The sequence below is a fragment of the Lithobates pipiens genome, unplaced genomic scaffold (assembly GCF_037356315.1).
Source record: "Lithobates pipiens isolate NorthernLeopardFrog02 unplaced genomic scaffold, aLitPip1_a1.2 Scaffold_28, whole genome shotgun sequence".
In the NCBI taxonomy this organism is placed as follows: Eukaryota; Metazoa; Chordata; class Amphibia; order Anura; family Ranidae; genus Lithobates; species Lithobates pipiens.
Genome location: NW_027507789.1, coordinates 144,359,878 through 144,377,345, shown reverse-complemented (window position 1 = coordinate 144,377,345; position 17,468 = coordinate 144,359,878). Strand labels below are relative to the sequence as shown.

The 17,468-nt window shown below is 45.0% G+C and overlaps 1 protein-coding gene across 1 annotated transcript in view; it reads right to left on the bottom strand.

Moving 5' to 3' along the window:
• GRIN2C (glutamate ionotropic receptor NMDA type subunit 2C) overlaps positions 1-17,468 on the bottom strand; it is a 306,773-nt gene that overhangs the window by 4,761 nt on the left and 284,544 nt on the right. The gene's annotated exons all lie outside the window — the stretch shown is intronic.

The following is a 17,468-nucleotide window of genomic DNA, read 5'->3' as shown; positions in this document are numbered from 1 at the left end:
CCTATTTTTGGAATTTGGTGTTTACAAGTTAAAATCCATATTTTCTACTAGAAAATTACTTGGAACCCCCAAACATTATATATATTTTTTTAACAGAGACTCTAGAGAATAAAACGGCGATTGTTGCAATATTTTATGTCACACGGTATTTGCGCAGCGGTGTTTTAAATGCAACTTTTTGGGAAAAGGTACACTTTCATGAATTAAAAAAAAACAAAACAGTAAAATGATCCCATTTTTTTTGCATAATGTGAAAGATAATGTTACGCCGAGTAAATAGATACCAAACATGTCACACTTTATAATTGCACGCACTTGTGGATTGACGACAAAGTACGGTACCTAATAATCTCAATAGGCGACGCTTTAAACATTTTTTACGGTTACTAGGTTAGCGTTACAGAGGAGGTCTAGTGCTAGAATTATTGCTCTCGCTCTGACGATCGCGGCGATACCTCACATGTGTGATTTGAACACCGTTTACATACGCGGGCGCGACTTCCGTATGCGTTTTCTTTGCGAGCTCGCGGGGACGGCGGGCGCTTTAAAAAATTTTTTTTTTTTTTTAATTTATTTTATTTATTTTAAAATTACTAAATTGTTTAAAATAAAAAAAAAAATTTTGATCACTTTTATTGCTGTCACAAGGAATGTAAACATCCCTTGTGACAGTAATAGGTGGTGACAGGTACTCTTTATGGAGGGATCGGGGGTCTAAAAGACCCCCCACCCCTCCTTTACACTTCAGTGTATTCAGATCGCCGAAAACGGCGATTCTGAATACCGGATATTTTTTTAAAACCGGCGCCATTGGCAGCCGAGTAAACGGGAAGTAACGTCATGACGTCGCTTCTGTGTTTACTATGAGGAGACTGGAACGAAGCCGATTACGGCTTCGTTCCAGTTCCTCCCCAGCGGCCGGAGGCATCGCAGCAAGAATCGGTGCTCCCGATCGAGCGGGAGCACCGGTAACAGCGGCGGGAGGCGGCGGGAGGGGGGGACGTCCCCTCCCGCTCCTCCGGCATAACAGCCGAGCGGCTTTTAGCCGCATCGGTTGTTATGGCTGGAAAGCCAATCGCCCGCTGAACAAAACGGTACCGGGATGATGCCTGCAGGTGCGGGCATCATCCCGGGAATACCCCCCGGAAGCCGAGTATGCAGATCTGCGTACGCTCGGCGGGAAAGGGATATATACACGTTTATATACAGTGCCTTAAAAAAAAGTATACATACCCCTTGAAATTTTCCACATTTTGTCATGTTACAGCCAAAAACATAAATGTATTTTATTGAGATTTTATGTGATAAACCAACACAAAGTGGCACATAATTGTAAAGTGGAAGGAAAATGATAAATGATTTTAAATGTTGTTTACAAATAAATATCTGAAAAGTTTGGAGTGCATTTGTATTCAGCCCCCTTTACTCTGATACCCCTAACTAAAATCTAGTGAAACCAATTGCCTTCAGAAGTCCCTTAATTATTAAATTGAGTCCACCTGTGTGTAATGTAATCTCAGTATAAATACAGCTGTTCTGTGAAGCGATCAGAGGTTTATTAGAGAACCTTAGTGAACAAAAAGCATCATGAAGGCCAAGGAAAACACCAGACAGGTCAGGGATAAAGTCGTGGAGAAGTTTAAATCAGGATTATGTTATAAAAAAAATATACCCAGCTTTGAACATCTCACGGAGCATTGTTCAATCCATCAGACTTAAATGGAAAGAGTATGGCACAACTGCAAACCTACCAAGACATAGTTACATAGTTAGTAAGTAAGGTTAAATAAAGACACCAGTCCATCCAGTTCAACCATGGCAGTCTACCTAAACTGACAGGCCAGGCAAGGAGAGCATTAATCAGAAGAAGCAACCAAGAGGCCTATGGTAACTCTGGAGGAGCTGCAGAGATCCACAGCTCAGGTGGGAGAACTTGTCCACAGGACAACTATTATGCAGCGTACACATGACCGGACTTTCCGACAGGAAAGGTCCGACGGTCTTCCCGACGGAGTTCCGACAGACTTCCAACCGAATGGACTTGCCCACACACGATCACACCAAAGTCTTTTCGTTTCGAACGCAATGACGTATGCGGGACTAGAAAAGGAAGTTCAATAGCCAGTAGCCAATAGCGGCCCTTGTGTCGTATTTGGTCCGTCGGACCAGTATACAGACGAATAGTTTTCCCGATAGAAATTGATTCCATCGGAAAGATTTGAAACATGCTCTATTTCTGGATCCGTCTAAATTTTTGAATAAAAAAGTCAGATGAAGCCCACACATGATTGGAATATCCGACGGAATGATTTGGTCAAACCTTTTCTGACAGAAAGTCCAGTCGTGTGTACGTGGCATTAGTCGTGCACTCCACAAATCTGGCCTTAATGGAAAATTGGCAAGAAGAAGCATAGCCAAAGACAAACAGCAATAAACCAAAAGAAAAAATATACATGAAGTGCACACAATAATACAAAGGAAAATGTGTTTGCAAATCTAGACAATATAGTAATAATGTCCACCACGTGAAAAACTGACAGGAATGTGGTAAAAGTCCAAAAAGTCTAGTAAAAATGGACAATGTCCATAGGATAATATTTGTAGGACAGTGGACATCAATGAAGGTCAACAGGTAAGGGAATCTTGTTCCATTATGTGGAACCTTTTTTGTCATTTTGGTTTTACTGTGTGGGATGATTTTAACTTCCCTGGGCATCCTCTGCATCGTCTGTACCATACTTTGATGTATGTTTGAACACATACTGGTGACCTATACCGTACTAAGTTTGGTGTGACCAAGGCCATCCGGATTGTCGCTGGTTCCACATCATCAATGGTGTTTATCACCCAAGCCTGTTTGACTTTAGAGGTATATGCCCCTTCAAGTCCCATCTTTCTGGTAAGCCTTCAGATAATTGATGGCAGTCTCCTCACAAGATTCCCTTACCTGTTCACCTTCATTGATGTCCACCGTCCTACAAATATTATCCTACAGACATTGTCCATTTTTACTAGACTTTATTGTTTTTTACCACATTCCTGTCAGTTTTTCACATGGTGGGCATTATCACAATATTGTCTAGATTTGCATACACATTTTCCTTTGTTGTTGAAACAAAGCCATAGGAAGTTCAGTTTGCAGTTTGCAAGAAGCCATGTGGGGGACACAGCAAACATGTGGAAGAAGGTGCTCTGGTCAGATGAGACCAAAATTGAACTTTCTGGCCTAAAAGCAAAACACTTTTGCTTTTCCACGTACACATGGTTGGAATTTCCGACAACATGTGTTCGATGTGAGCTTGTTGTCGGAAATTCCGACCACATGTAGGCTCCATTGGACATTTTTGTCGGAATTTCCAACAAACAAAATTTAAGAGCTGGTTCTCAAATTTTCCGACATTGCGTTGTAGTAAATTTTCCGATCATGTGTACACAATTCTGACGCACAAAATTCCACGCATGCTCAGAATCAAGCAGAAGAGCCGCACTGGCTATTGAACGTCATTTTTCTTGGCTCGTCGTACATGTTGTACGTCACCACGTTCTTGACGCTTGGCATTTCCAACAACATTTGTGCGACCGTTTGTATGCAAAACAAGTTTGAGTCAACATCTGTCAGAAATAAATCCAAAATTTTGTTGTCGGAATGTTCGATCGTCTGTACGCGGCATATGTGTGTCAGAAAAACAACACTGCACATCACCCTGAACACACCAGCCCCACAGTGAAACGTGGTGGTAGCATCATGTTGTGGGAATATTTTTCTTCAGCAGGGACAGAGAAGCTGGTCAGAGTTCATGGGAAGATGGATGAAGCTAAATACAGTAACAGGGCAATATTAGAGGAAAACCTGTTAGAGTCTACAAAAGACTTGTGACTGGGGCGGAGGGTCACCTTCCAGCAGGGCAACAACCCTAAACATACAGCCAGAGCTACAATGAAATGGTTTAGATCAAAGCATATTCATGTGTTAGAATGGCCCAGCCAAAGTCCAGACCTAAATCCAATTGCGAATCTGTGGCAATACTTGAAAATTGCTGTTCACAGAAGCTCTCCATCCAATCTGACAGAGCTTGGGCTATTTTGTAAAGAAGAATGGGCAAAAATATCACTCTCTAGATGTGCAAAGCTGGTAGAGACATCCCCAAAAAGACTTGCAGCTGTAATTGCAGCGAAAGGTGCTTCTAATACTTATTGACTCAGGGGGCCTGAATACAAATGCACGCCATATTTATAATTTTTCCTTCCACTTCACAATTATGTGCCACTTTGTGTTGGTCTATCACATAAAATCCCAATAAAATACATTTATGGTTTTTGTTGTGACATCACAAAACATGGAAAATTTCAGTGGCTATGAATACTTTTTCAAGGCAGAATGGGGAAGAAAAGGGATTTAAATGACTTTGAACGTAGCATGGTTGTTGGTGCCAGACGGGCTGGTCTGAGTATTTTAAAAACTGCTGATCTACTGGGATTTTCACACACAACCATCTTTAACGTTTACAGAAAATAGTTCGAAAAAAATATCCAGTGAGCGGCAGTTGTGTGGAGGAAAATGCCTTGTTAATGTCAGAGGTCAGAGCAGAATGGGCAGACAGGTTTGAGATTATAGAAAGGCAACAATAACTCAAATATTCAAGGTATGCAGAATACCATCTCTGAACGCATAACACATCGAACCTTCAAGCAGATGGGCTACAGCAGCAGAAGAGCACACCGGGTGCCACTCCTGTCAGTTAAGAAGAGGAATCTGAGGCTACAATTTGCACATGCTCTTTAAAATTGGACAATAGAAGATTGGAAAAACATTGCCTGGTCTGATGAGTCTCAATTTCAGCTGTGACATTCAGATGTAGGGTCAGAATTTGGCGTAAACAACATGAAAGTATGGATCCATCCTGCCTTGTATTAACTGTTCAGGCTGTTGGTGGTGTAATGGTGTGGGGGATATTTTCTTGGCACACTTTGGGCCCCTTAGTACCAACTGAGCATCGTTTAATTGCTTGCTGACCAGCGCACGCAGATTTACATGGCAGAATGGCACTGGTAGGCAAAAGGGTGTAACATGTACGTCCCCTTTAAGAAGCTGTGTTGTTACTTATTTAAAGACTAATACGTTTTTGTGCTATGCCCATTGTGCGCTGCTTCTTGTTTTGTGTCGCAGGCGTGCGCCTGCCGCAGTCTCTGGGGCCCGCAGACTCGATGTCCGCCGGGTGCCTGCGATCGTGTCATGGAGAGGAAGAACGGGGAGATGCTTTTGTACACAAAGCATTTCCCCATTCTGCCTAGTGACATGACAGAGATCTGCACCTACATATTTTTTGTTTTGTAACATCGATCATCGACCGGTTTGATGGTGGGTCAGTGATGGTCTGGGGAGGCATATCAATGAACTGCCATTAGGTATTGGAATGAAATCCTTGGACCCATTGTCAGACCCTATGCTGGTGTAGTGTGTCCTGGATTACTCCTGGTGCACAACGTGACGAGAGCAGGGCTCAAGTCCTGTGGGAACGCATGGGAACGGAGTTCCTGTACTTTTTCCACAACAGGAACTCAGTTCCCATTAGAAGCTGCATCCTGCAAGACATTGAAGTATGCAAGCTTTGTGGCAGGTGCTACACCAGCAGCCGTCGACACAGCTCACAATAGTAAGTGGTGCACACCAGGGGTGGACTGACCATTCATGTATTGCCAGTAGGGGGCCCCATGACAGCTTCCTCATCAATCTACCTGTCAATCACAGCTAGCTGACGGGTAGATCAGGTCCCTACTGCTAAGAGATTGTATTTAGTCAGACCTCTCCTGATGCGCTCCTCCCTGCCAGCCCCTCCTGATTTTCTGTCTCCTCATCCCCTCCCAGTCTCCTGCATACTTGCTCTGTGTGTCCCGCTGAATCCCCCCCTCCTCTATCTTCAGTGCCATATGATGAGAGAACCCAGAGGAGGAGCACAGCTATTCTGCTCACAGGATATGCAGGGTGAGAGGTGAGCTGAGGGAGGAACATCAGTTTGGGGTGGTAACAATAACACAATACCTGGCAAAGTTTAATGCCAGGAGGGAAGTTTATGTGGAAATATGTGAAGGGTTGGAATAGCAGCAAGCGTGTGTTGGAGCCCTGCAGAGTTTGCAGCTCCCCAAGCTAACATACATCTCCTAAGCAGGAACACATCACTATCTCCCCAAGCATTCTGTCCAGATAATGTGCAGTTCATTTATGACCTTTCCTTTTAACCCTGTGTTATCCAAACTCTGTCCAATGAAAAGTGTAAACTCACCACATAAACACTCTATATACAAAATAAAATTCCCCAATAAAGATCAGAACATGATGTTCACATTTGCATGGAAGCACAATTGAATGAATGCTGATTATTTAGAGAATTACCGTATTTATGTTTATTGAGGATTTTTGTTTTTTTATGTAGTAACAGTTAAGCTTCATACACACAATACGAAAATTGGATGAAAAATACCACTTTTGAAGTGTTCGTGCATATGAGCGTATCATTTTTTTTTCTTTGGTGGGGGAGTGGATCTTGGGTGGGAGTTCCCACACTTTTTTCCCCAGGACTTGACCCCTGGACGAGAGCATGCAACCAGTTCCTGGAGGATGAAGTAATTCATACTATTGAATGGCCTACACACTCGTCTGACCTAAATCCAATAAAATACCTCTGGGACATTATGTTTTGGTCCATCCAACACCACCAGCTTGCACCTCAATCTGTTCAGGAGCTCAGCGATACCTTCACTGCTCTCTGTCATCGAGAGCTGTGATCACCTTCCTGTGTGTTGAAGCCCAGCCCCCTCACAGTTAGAATCACTCCCTAGGACACATTCAACCCCTTCACTGCCCCTAGTGGTTAACCCCTTCACTGCCAGTGTCATTTACACAGTAATCAATGCATTTTTATAGCACTGATCGCTGTATAAATGTAAATGGTCCCAAAATAGTCTCAAAAGTGTCCGATCTGTCTGCCATAATGTCACAGTCCCAATAAAAATTGCAGATCGCCGTCATTACTAATATAAAAAAAATTTAAAATAAAAAATGCCATAAAACTATCCACTATTTTGTAGACACTATAACTTTTCCGCAAACCAATCAATATACGCTTATTGCGTTTTTTTTTTTTTTTTTTACCATGTATGTAGAAGAATACATATAGGCATATTTTTTTTTCCTCAGTTAGTCTGGATTCACACGTATGCATTTTTAGTGCTTTTTGAATTTTGCAGATTTGCACTGCAGTGCATTTAACATGGTGTCCTATGGAACACGTTCTGTAGTGCAAATCTGCAAAATTCAAAAAGCACTAAAAATGCATAGGTGTGAATCCAGCCTAACTGAGGGAAAAAAAAAATGTTTATATACTTTTTAAGAATATTTATTATAGCAAAAAAAAGGAAAAAATAATGTTTTTTTTTTTAACCACTTGCTTACTGGGCACTTAAACACCCTTCCTGCCCAGACCAATTTTTTTGGTGGTATTTGATCACCTCTGGGGTTTTTATTTTTTGCGCTATAAATGAAAAAAGACCGACAATTTTGAAAAAAACCGCATATTTCTTTGTTTCTGTGACAGAATTATGCAAATTATAAATTTTTCTTCATAAATTTTGGCCACAATTTATACTGCTACATATCTTTGGTAAAAATAACCCAAATTAGTGGATATTATTTGGTCTTTGTGAAAGTTAGAGAATCTACAAGCTGTGGTGCGAATCGCACAAAATTGATCACATCTGATGTACTGGTGGCCTATCTCGCTTCTTGTGACCCGAACAAGTCAGGAAAGTACAAATACCCCCCAAATGACCCCTTTTTGGAAAGTAGACATTCCAAGGTATTTAGTAAGAGGCATAGTGAGTTTTTTGATGTTGTCATTTTTTTCCCACAATTCTTCGCAAAATTGAGATTTTTCTTTTTTTTTTCTCCACAAAATTGTCATTGTAATAGGTTATTTCTCTCACGTGGCATGTGTATACCACAAATGACACCCCCCCAAAAATTCTGCTACTCCTCCTGAGTATTACAATACCACATGTGTGGGACTTTTTCACAGCCTGGCCACATAGAGAGGCCCAACATGCAGGTAGCGCCATCATGTGTTCTAGGAACATAAATTACACATCTAACTTGTTGACTATTTATTACACTTTTGAAGCACCAGGACAATGACACGTGACACTGATGACAGATGGCACTGATACGTGGCAATGATGACACTTATACGTGGCACTGATGACACGTGGCACTGATGACAGATGGCACTAATATGTGGCACTGATGACAGATGGCACTAATATGTGACACTGATGACACGTGGCACTTATACGTGGCACTAATACGTGGCACCGATGACAGATGGCACTAATACGTGGCACTAATACGTGCCACCGATGACAGATGGCACTAATACATGGCACCGATGACGCGTGACACTGATGACAGACGGCACTGATAAGTGGCATTGATGACACGTGACACTGACAACAGATGGCACGTGACACTGACAGGTGGCACTGATGACAAATGGCACTGATACGTGGCACTGATGACAGATGGCACTAATACGTGGCACTGATGACAGATGGCACTGATGACAGATGGCACTTATACGTGGCACTGATGACAGATGGCACTGGGGACAAATGGCACTGACAACAGGTGGCACTGGGGGAAGGTGGCACTGGGGGCAGGTAGCACTGGGGTGGATGGCACTGGGGGCAGGTAGCACTGGGGTGGATGGCACTGGGGGCAGGTAGCACTGGGGTGGATGGCACTGGGGTGGATGGCACTGGGGCGGATGGCACTGCTGGGGGAGGATGGCACTTTTTTTTTTTTTACTTTTTTTTTTATCAACTCCAGGCAGAACGGCTGCCGCTGCAGCCGTTCATCTCTCCCCTCTCACACTGTCTGTGTGAGGAGGGAGAGCGGCGCTGAGAGATGATCTCATATGTTTACATATGAGATCATCTCCCATTGGACACGCCGATCACGCTTTGGATGGCCTCCCGGACGAACGCGCCTGCTCTACGGCCGTCATTCGGCTATAGGGCGGGCGCGAGGTGGTTAAATTGTCGCTATGTTTTTGTTTACAGTGCAAAGAATAAAAACCACAGAGGAGATCAAATGCCAACAAAAGAAAGCTCTATTTGTGGGGAAAAAAGGACGTAAATTTTTGGTGCCACATCGCACGACCACGCAATTGTCAGTTAAAGCAACGCAGTGCCAAATCGCAAAAGGGGGTAAAATCTTCCAGGGCTGAAGCGGTTACACGCCACAGCCTACCCGAGTGTTGTTGCTGACCATGTCCATCCCTTTATGACCTCAGTGTACCCATCTTCTGATAGATACAAGGAGAGAGGCGCCTCTGGGTGTAGATTTGTGACAATTTTGATTAGTACGTCAGAAAATGGCAACTCACATTTGGGAAGTGTTTCACAGGTACAGAAAAAGAGGTTCCAGCAAGGGGAGGGGGTCATCGGCAGATCTAATCCTGTGATCCCTTCATGGGAGCGCGCTTTTGCTCACTGTACACTGCTGTATGGGAAGCCAACTGTGTTGGAGGAAAACAGAAAGCGAGGCATGAAGAGCAGATGGTGAGGAGGCAAGGGAGGATGACGTCACTGGTATGCGTTGCGTTTCACAAGCATGTGTGTTGCGGATGACATGGCAGCCGCGCCCCTTTTTCAATCCTGACAAAGGATCGTGGCTGCCCTGTCATCTGCAGCGCGCATGTTCATGAAACGCGTTGCATACCGGTGACGTTATCCTCCCTTGCCTCCTCACCATCTGCTCTTAATGTATCGCTTTCAGTTTTCCTCCAACACAGCTGGCTTCCCATATAGCAGTGTACAGTGAGCAAAAGCGCTCTTCCATGAAGGGATCACAGGATTAGATCGTCTGCCGATGACCCCCCCCCCCCCCCCCTCCTTTCTGGGACCTCTTTTTCTGTGCCTGTGAAACACTTTCCAAATGTTAGGTGCCATTTTCTGAAGTGCTAATTAAAATTGTCACAAATCTACACCCAGAGGCGCCTCTCTCCTTGTCTCATTCAGTGAACCAAGGAACCAAGTTTCTGTTCCTATATGATGGCAGCCCTGAGTGTTGGACTCTTCTCCACTCCCCAATTACTTTTTGGACTTTAGCCCTGTCCTTTCAGACCGTTTTATCATTTCAATATGGTTATATGTCATATTTTTTATTTCTATTCACTCTGTGGGATAATCTGATCCAGCTGTTGCCTTTACTTGTTTTACCCATCTCTGATTGCTCCGTCCAGCAGGATAATTCACCATGTCACAAAGCTCAAATCATCTCATCACTGGGTTCTTGATCATGACATTGAAGTCACTGTACTCCAATGACCTCCACAGTCACCAGATCTCAATCCAATAGAGCACCTTTGGGATGTGGTGGAACGGGAGATTGGCGCCTTGGATGTGCAGCCAACAAATCTACAGCAACCACGTGATCCTATCATGTCACTATGGACCAAAATCTCAGAGGAATGTTTAGAACACTTTGTTGAATCCGTGCCACGAAGAATTAAGGCAGTTCTGAAGGCAAAAGGGGGTCCAACCCGGTACTAGCAAGGTGTACCTAATAAAGTGGCCGGTGGATGTATGTATATGTATGTATGTATGTATGTATGTATCTATGTATCTATCTATCTATCTAAAAAAATATATTTTCTGATTCCCTTATAAGCTCAAAGTGATATTAAAGCGTCAGCTTTTTTTTTTTTTATCAAAATAATAAACATGTTATACTTACCTGCTCTTTGCAATGGTATTGCGCAGTGCAGCCCCAATCCTCTTCTTCTGGGGTCCTCCTTTTTGGCGAGTGTCCCCATAGAAAGTTGCTTTCTATGGGGGCACTCGTGAGTCAGACTTCCGACAGAACTTGCTCACACACACACACAAAAAGACCAAAGTCCATTCATTTTGAATGCGATGATGTACAATGGGACTAAAAAAGGAAGTTCAATAGCCAGTAGCCAATAACTGCCCTTGCGTCGTATTTGGTCCGTCGCACCAGCATACAGGCGAACGGTTTTCCTGATAGATTGATTCCTTCGGACAGATTTGAAACATGTTCTGTTTCTAGGTCCGTCTGAATTTTTGAAGAAAAGTCAGATGAAGCCCACACATGATTGTAAGGCTGGATTCACGCCTGTGGCATTTTTAGTGCTTTTTGCATTTTGCAGATTTGCACTACAGCCCATTTAACATGGTTTCCTATGGAACACGTTCTGTAGGGAAAATCTGAAAAATGCAAAAAGCACTAAAAATGCCACAGGCGTGAATCCAGCCTTATATCCGATGGAATGATTCCGTCTGACCTTTTCTGCCGGAAAGTCCGGTCGTGTGTATGCGGCATTACACATACACAGTGAAGTGACTGGCTTCAGGTGATACACAGAGATGGTAAAAAAAAACAAAGGAGGATTAACGCTGCGCTAAAAGTGACGTTAATTAATTATAATTAATTAAATATGATGAAGAAAGCAGCTAGCACTGGAGTCTGGATACAATAACTCAAATTACTAAAGTGCAAAGAAGTGCAGCGCTGATAATAAAATTACCAAAGTCAAATGAATTATCACATCAATATGACGTAAAATAAATAAATTAAATCAATAAATAATAAAAAAATAATAATATACTTAATTAATTATCCCACTAAAGTGACGTGAAATAAATATAATATCACACCAAAGTGACATGAAATAAATAACAATAATAAATATATTAAGACATTTTAGGCAGATACTAACCAAAATTCATAACCATCCTGACATTATTTTGCTGTGATATCAGACAATAGTACACAGCCTATACAAATAACCTAAAAAAATGTAATAAATAAAAAAGTCCAATATAACGTGAGGTAGTATAATAGTGCACAAAGAAATAGTCCACATAAAGTGCTAGAAAACACAATCCAGTCCCAGATAAGTGAAGACAGATTCCTTTATCCCAGTCGGTGACTATATCCAAACAAGTGACACACCAGAAGTGAATAATGATAACCCTTACCAACTCCAAATGACCACACTGCAATGGTCACTTCAAGCATAGGGGAAAATTCTAAGGTATCCCCAAAACCTGTAACGGCTCCTCAAACGGCTCACAGAATGGGTATGGATATGACAATCATGCAGCTCAAAAAATAAGAACAAGAGATGCCTTCATAGTGGAATCGTTTTAAGCACTTTTAATAGGTAGATAAAAAATTGCACTTACAGAAGAGCATCAGAATAGCGCATAGAATCAAATGTAGAGATTACGGCATCTCCACTGGCTTCCCGCTGTTGTCCTGCTGCCCATCAATCTCCTAACAGCGTGATGACATCAGCGTCACTAGCCCCACCCTACACGTTTCGTCACAAGGGGACGTCATCTGGGGATTGGCCAAGTGACACCGCCATCGCGCTGAAGGTTTAAATACCCCCGCAGCACCATTTTAGATACTGGCTGCTCAGGGTAAATGAATGGACACCGCCATCTTATATGCTGGCCGCTCCATGTAAACAAATGAACACCGCCATCTTAGATGCTGGCCGTTCCAAGTAAATAAATAGGCACCACCATCTTAACAGCTGACAACCGATAAAAAACAATGGGCATAACAGAAAAGGAAACCAGATCACTAGAACATTTTTTACTAAAAAAATCCTTACGCCATCTTGTGGCTAAAAATCAGGTAGGATAGATGGTATACACAGAAAAACAGCTAAAAAAAGCACAGTGGGTCACCGCTAATAATAATTGTATAAAAAAAAATCAATTACTAAACATAATACAATTTTATCAAATCTCAATTCATAATATAAAATTAATTAATTAAATAATTATTTATTTAAAGTAAATTATTTTATAAAAAAAAATTACATTAAGAATTATTAATAAAAGAATTACCGTATTTATTGGCGTATAATACACACCAGCGTATAACACGTACCCCAAGTTTAGGAGGGAATGTAAAGGAAAAAAACTTTTAGGAGGGAAGTTTAAGGAAAAAAACTTACATTTGAATGCCCATCAATGCAGCCATATCAGTGTAATTTGCAGCTTTTCCTTGTCAGTTGTTTGCAGCCTTGTCAGTTATTTGCCGGCTTGTCAGTGTCTTTGCCATTTTAAAAATGGCGCCGCCGAGATACAGAGCGGATGTCCTGTGTATCTCGGCTGCGCTCATTCTCGGCCGCTCTCGGTGGCTTTCGGGTATTTTCGGCCTCATTCGGCCGCTCTCGGCTATTTTCAGCCCTTCTCGCCTATTTTCAGCTGCACTCGGCCATTCTCGGCGGCTTTCGGCTTTCCAAAAGCCGCTGAGAATGGCCGAATGTGGGCGAAAATAGGCGAGAACAGCCGAAAATAGCTGAGAACGGCCGAATATACTCGAGAACGGCCGAAAATACCTGAAAGCCACGAGAATGGCAGAGAAGGTTAGGAACGGCGGGGGATCAGCATATAACACCCCCGATTTCCCCCTGATTTTAGGGGGAAAAAAGTGTGTGTTATACGCCGATAAATACGGTAATATTACATTCAACATTAAAGCGGAGGTCCACCCTAAAGTGGACCTTCCGCTCATTGGAATCCTCCCCCCCTCCGGCGCCACAATTGGCACATTTCAGGGGGGAGGGGGGAGCAGGTACCTGTACAGTACAGGCATCTGCACCCACTTCCGGTGTAGATTCTGCAGAAGGTACGCCCCTTTCCACAGAATCTACGCCCCTTTCCGAAAGTCCCCCGCTGCCTGCTGGGAAACACACGGATCCCAGAGAGGACCCACGCATCCTTATTGCGCAGCGTGACTCGCGCATGCGCAGTAGGGAACCGGGAAATGAAGCCGAAAGGCTCCACTTCCTGATTCCCATACCCAAGATGGCGGCGGCAGCACCCGAGAGACGATCGAGAGATCGGCTTCAGGTGCCGACATCGCGGGCGCGCTGGGCGGGTAAGTGTCATTATTTTAAAAGTCAGCAGCTGCAGTATTTGTAGCTGCTGGCTTTTTTAAAAAAAAACGGCGGAACTCCCGGCGGACTCCCGCTTTAAGGACATAGGGCACAAAGGACTGCATCTCGAATATCCATCTCGTCTCAAGCCTAGAGATGGTGTCAGGGATCCGTCCGTTCCGTGCGAGCGGATCGCCGCTCGCGCATGCGCACTCGTGCCCCAGGCGGCGTGTGCGCGCTAGCGCGATTGGCGCCAGTGGCCCTTTTTAAAGGTACAGCTGCAGATGTTCTGTGCTGTTCGTCTGCAGCTAGTACCTGAAGCAACCTGTTCCTCTGCCTGAAAGTTTACCTGATACCCGACCCGGCTTCCGTTTGACTCCGCTGCCTTCTCCTGCTCCGACCCCGGCTTGTTTGACCTTTCTCAGACTGATTCCTATTGCTGAACCTCTGCTTGTTGATGAATCTTCTGCCTCTCCCCTGCTGGTTCCTGCTTGCTGCTGGTCCTGCTTGTCCTCCTGCTCTGAGACCTTTCCGAGCCTGCTACTGTCTCTCCAGGTCCGTGGACTGTCCATTCCGTCATCACAGTCAGCTTGCCAACCATTATCGGCTGCCATCTGCTGCGGAAAGTTCCTGCATCAGGAAGATCTCCATCTCATCAGCGTCCACTGCTGCATCTGGCCAGACGCTCCTATGCCACTGTGCTCTTGTCCCTCTGTTCCCCACTTCAGAGAGACTTGAACCAGAGCCATAAGAGAGGTCTCCTTCCACCAAGTCAGACTCACCATCCAGGGACATAACAGTACAAACAGCCATGACTGAGTCTGCGGAAGGGGCCTCCGCCATGAAGGAGATCTGCTCGCACCTTGCGGCTCTCACCCAGGCCGTGAAATCCCTTCAGGACGGATACACCAGGTTGGGAGAGCGTGTTCAGCATCTATCTGCTCCCGGTCCAGCAGTCACAGCACCTCAGCCTCCTCCTGCTCAGCCAGCTACCCACTCTGCCGTTATGATGCTTCCACCTGAACCAAGGGTTCCCATCCCGGAGAGGTTTGCAGGGGACCGTTCCAAATTTCGGGCATTCCGCAACGGCTGCCAGTTGTATTTCGCCCTTCAGCCCAGGACCTTTTCCCTGGAAGCAACTAAAGTGGGATTCGTTATTTCCCTTCTGCAAGGAGAACCCCAGTCCTGGGCCCATCACCTTCTGGAAAACGACAACTCTCTTACCCAGACCCTCTCTTCTTTCTTCGAAAGAATGGCTCAGCTCTATGACGACCCCCAACGGACTGCCACCGTGGGAATCTGCATTATCTGCGCTCCAGCAAGGCCGTAGGACGGCTGAGGACTATGTTTCGGACTTTAGACGCTGGAGCGCAGACACCCAGTGGAACGAGTCGGCCCTGAGACATCAATTCCGTATGGGTCTGTCTGAGGGTCTTAAGGATGAACTGGCTCGTGTTGGTACCCCAGACTCCCTGAAAGGCCTAATTGCTTTGGCCATTCAGATTGACAGGAGACTTCGTGAGCGTAGGGCCGGACGCTCCTCTCAACCTCAAAGACCAGCCTGGATGACCGCTAGAACCCCTACTCCGGCACCTTTCTTTACCTCTTCCCCTCAAGGGGGGCCTGCCAGTATTGCTCAAACTTCTGAGGAGCCCATGCAGCTTGGACTACTGCGGCCTACCCTGTCACCTGAAGAGCGAGCCCGGCACCGGCAGATGAACTTATGCCTGTATTGTGGCGGATCCGGACATTACGTGACCAACTGCCCTGTTAAGACACGTAAGTGCCTTTCTTCTGTGTCCAACAGTTCCGTAATCTTGCCTGCCAACACTTCCCACATTGCCCTTCTACTCTCATTTCAGCTTCAGGAAAGAACAGTCCGCGTCAACGCTATCCTTGACTCCGGGGCCTGCGGTTGTTTCATTGACTCTGCCTTCACTGACTTGCATTCCATACCTCTTCGGAAAAAATCTCATGGACTTTCCATCTTCTTGGCCGACGGTTCTCAAATTAAATCCAGTCGAGTCACCCAGGAGACCTTTCCACTACTAGCTACCACCTCCTGCCAGCACACGGAACTGCTAACACTTGATGTTATCTCTTCACCACTATTTCCAGTGATCCTAGGCATACCGTGGCTTCAGGCACATAATCCCTCCATTGACTGGTCCTCCGAGGAGGTGAGGTTTCTATCCCCCTATTGCCTGGATCCCTGCCTTCCTGGGGTTCCTGCTCAGCCCAGAACGCTCCTCTGTCTGGACCCAGACCTGGACTTGTGTCAGTCAGTTCCTGAACCCTATCACAAATTTCTGGACGTTTTCAGTAAGCGGGGGGCTGATTCCCTTCCTCCGCACCGCCCTTACGATTGTCCCATTGAGCTTCTTCCAGGAGCAGAGATTCCGTTCGGACGTGTCTTCCCCCTGTCTGAGAAAGAACAAGAAGCCCTGAAGGTCTACATTTCCGAAAACCTCAAGAAGGGGTTTATCCGCCACTCCACATCTCCTGCTGGTGCCGGAATATTCTTCATCACTAAGAAGGATCAGACACTTCGGCCCTGTGTGGATTACCGGGAGCTGAACAGAATTACGGTTAAAAAACGTTATCCTCTACCTTTGATACCTGAACTTTTTCAAAAGCTGAGTTTGGCTACTGTCTTCACCAAGTTGGACTTGAGGGGGGCTTATAACCTGGTCCGTATACGGGCTGGCGACGAGTGGAAAACTGCTTTCCGAACTCGTTTTGGGCACTACGAGTACCTGGTTATGCCTTTCGGGCTCTGTAACGCCCCAGCCACTTTCCAGCATCTGATAAATGATGTTTTCCGGGACTTTTTGGACATTTTCGTCATTGTGTACTTAGATGACATTCTGGTTTTCTCCGGATCTCTGGAACAGCATCGTGAGCACGTCGGCAGGGTGCTACTTCGGCTCCGACAACACGGGTTATACGCCAAAGCCGAAAAATGCAAGTTTGAGCAGCAGAACATTCAATTTCTTGGCCTTGAAATTTCCCCAGCAGGCATTAAAATGGACCCGCAGAAGGTTTCCACTGTTCTTGAGTGGCCAGCCCCCACCGATAAAAAGGGGATCCAGCGCTTTGTGGGCTTTGCCAATTTTTATAGAAAATTCATTAAGGGGTTCTCGGGCATCATCTCTCCCATCACCCAGTTTACTAAGCAAAACGTACGTTTCTATTGGGGCCCTGAAGCACAGGCCGCCTTTGAGAGACTCAAGAACTTGTTTACTTCTGCTCCCATTCTCAGCCATCCGGACCGTCTCGACCCTATATCTTGGAGGTCGATGCTTCTGAGGTAGCAGTGGGGGCGGTGGTTTCCCAGCGTCAAGGTGAAAATGATCTGATGCACCCCGTAGGATTCTTTTCTCGAAGATTTCTCCTGCGGAGAGGAACTACGACGTGGGGGACCGAGAGTTACTAGCCATCAAGTCTGCTTTAGAGGAGTGGAGATATTTACTGGAGGGGGCGGTTCACCCTGTA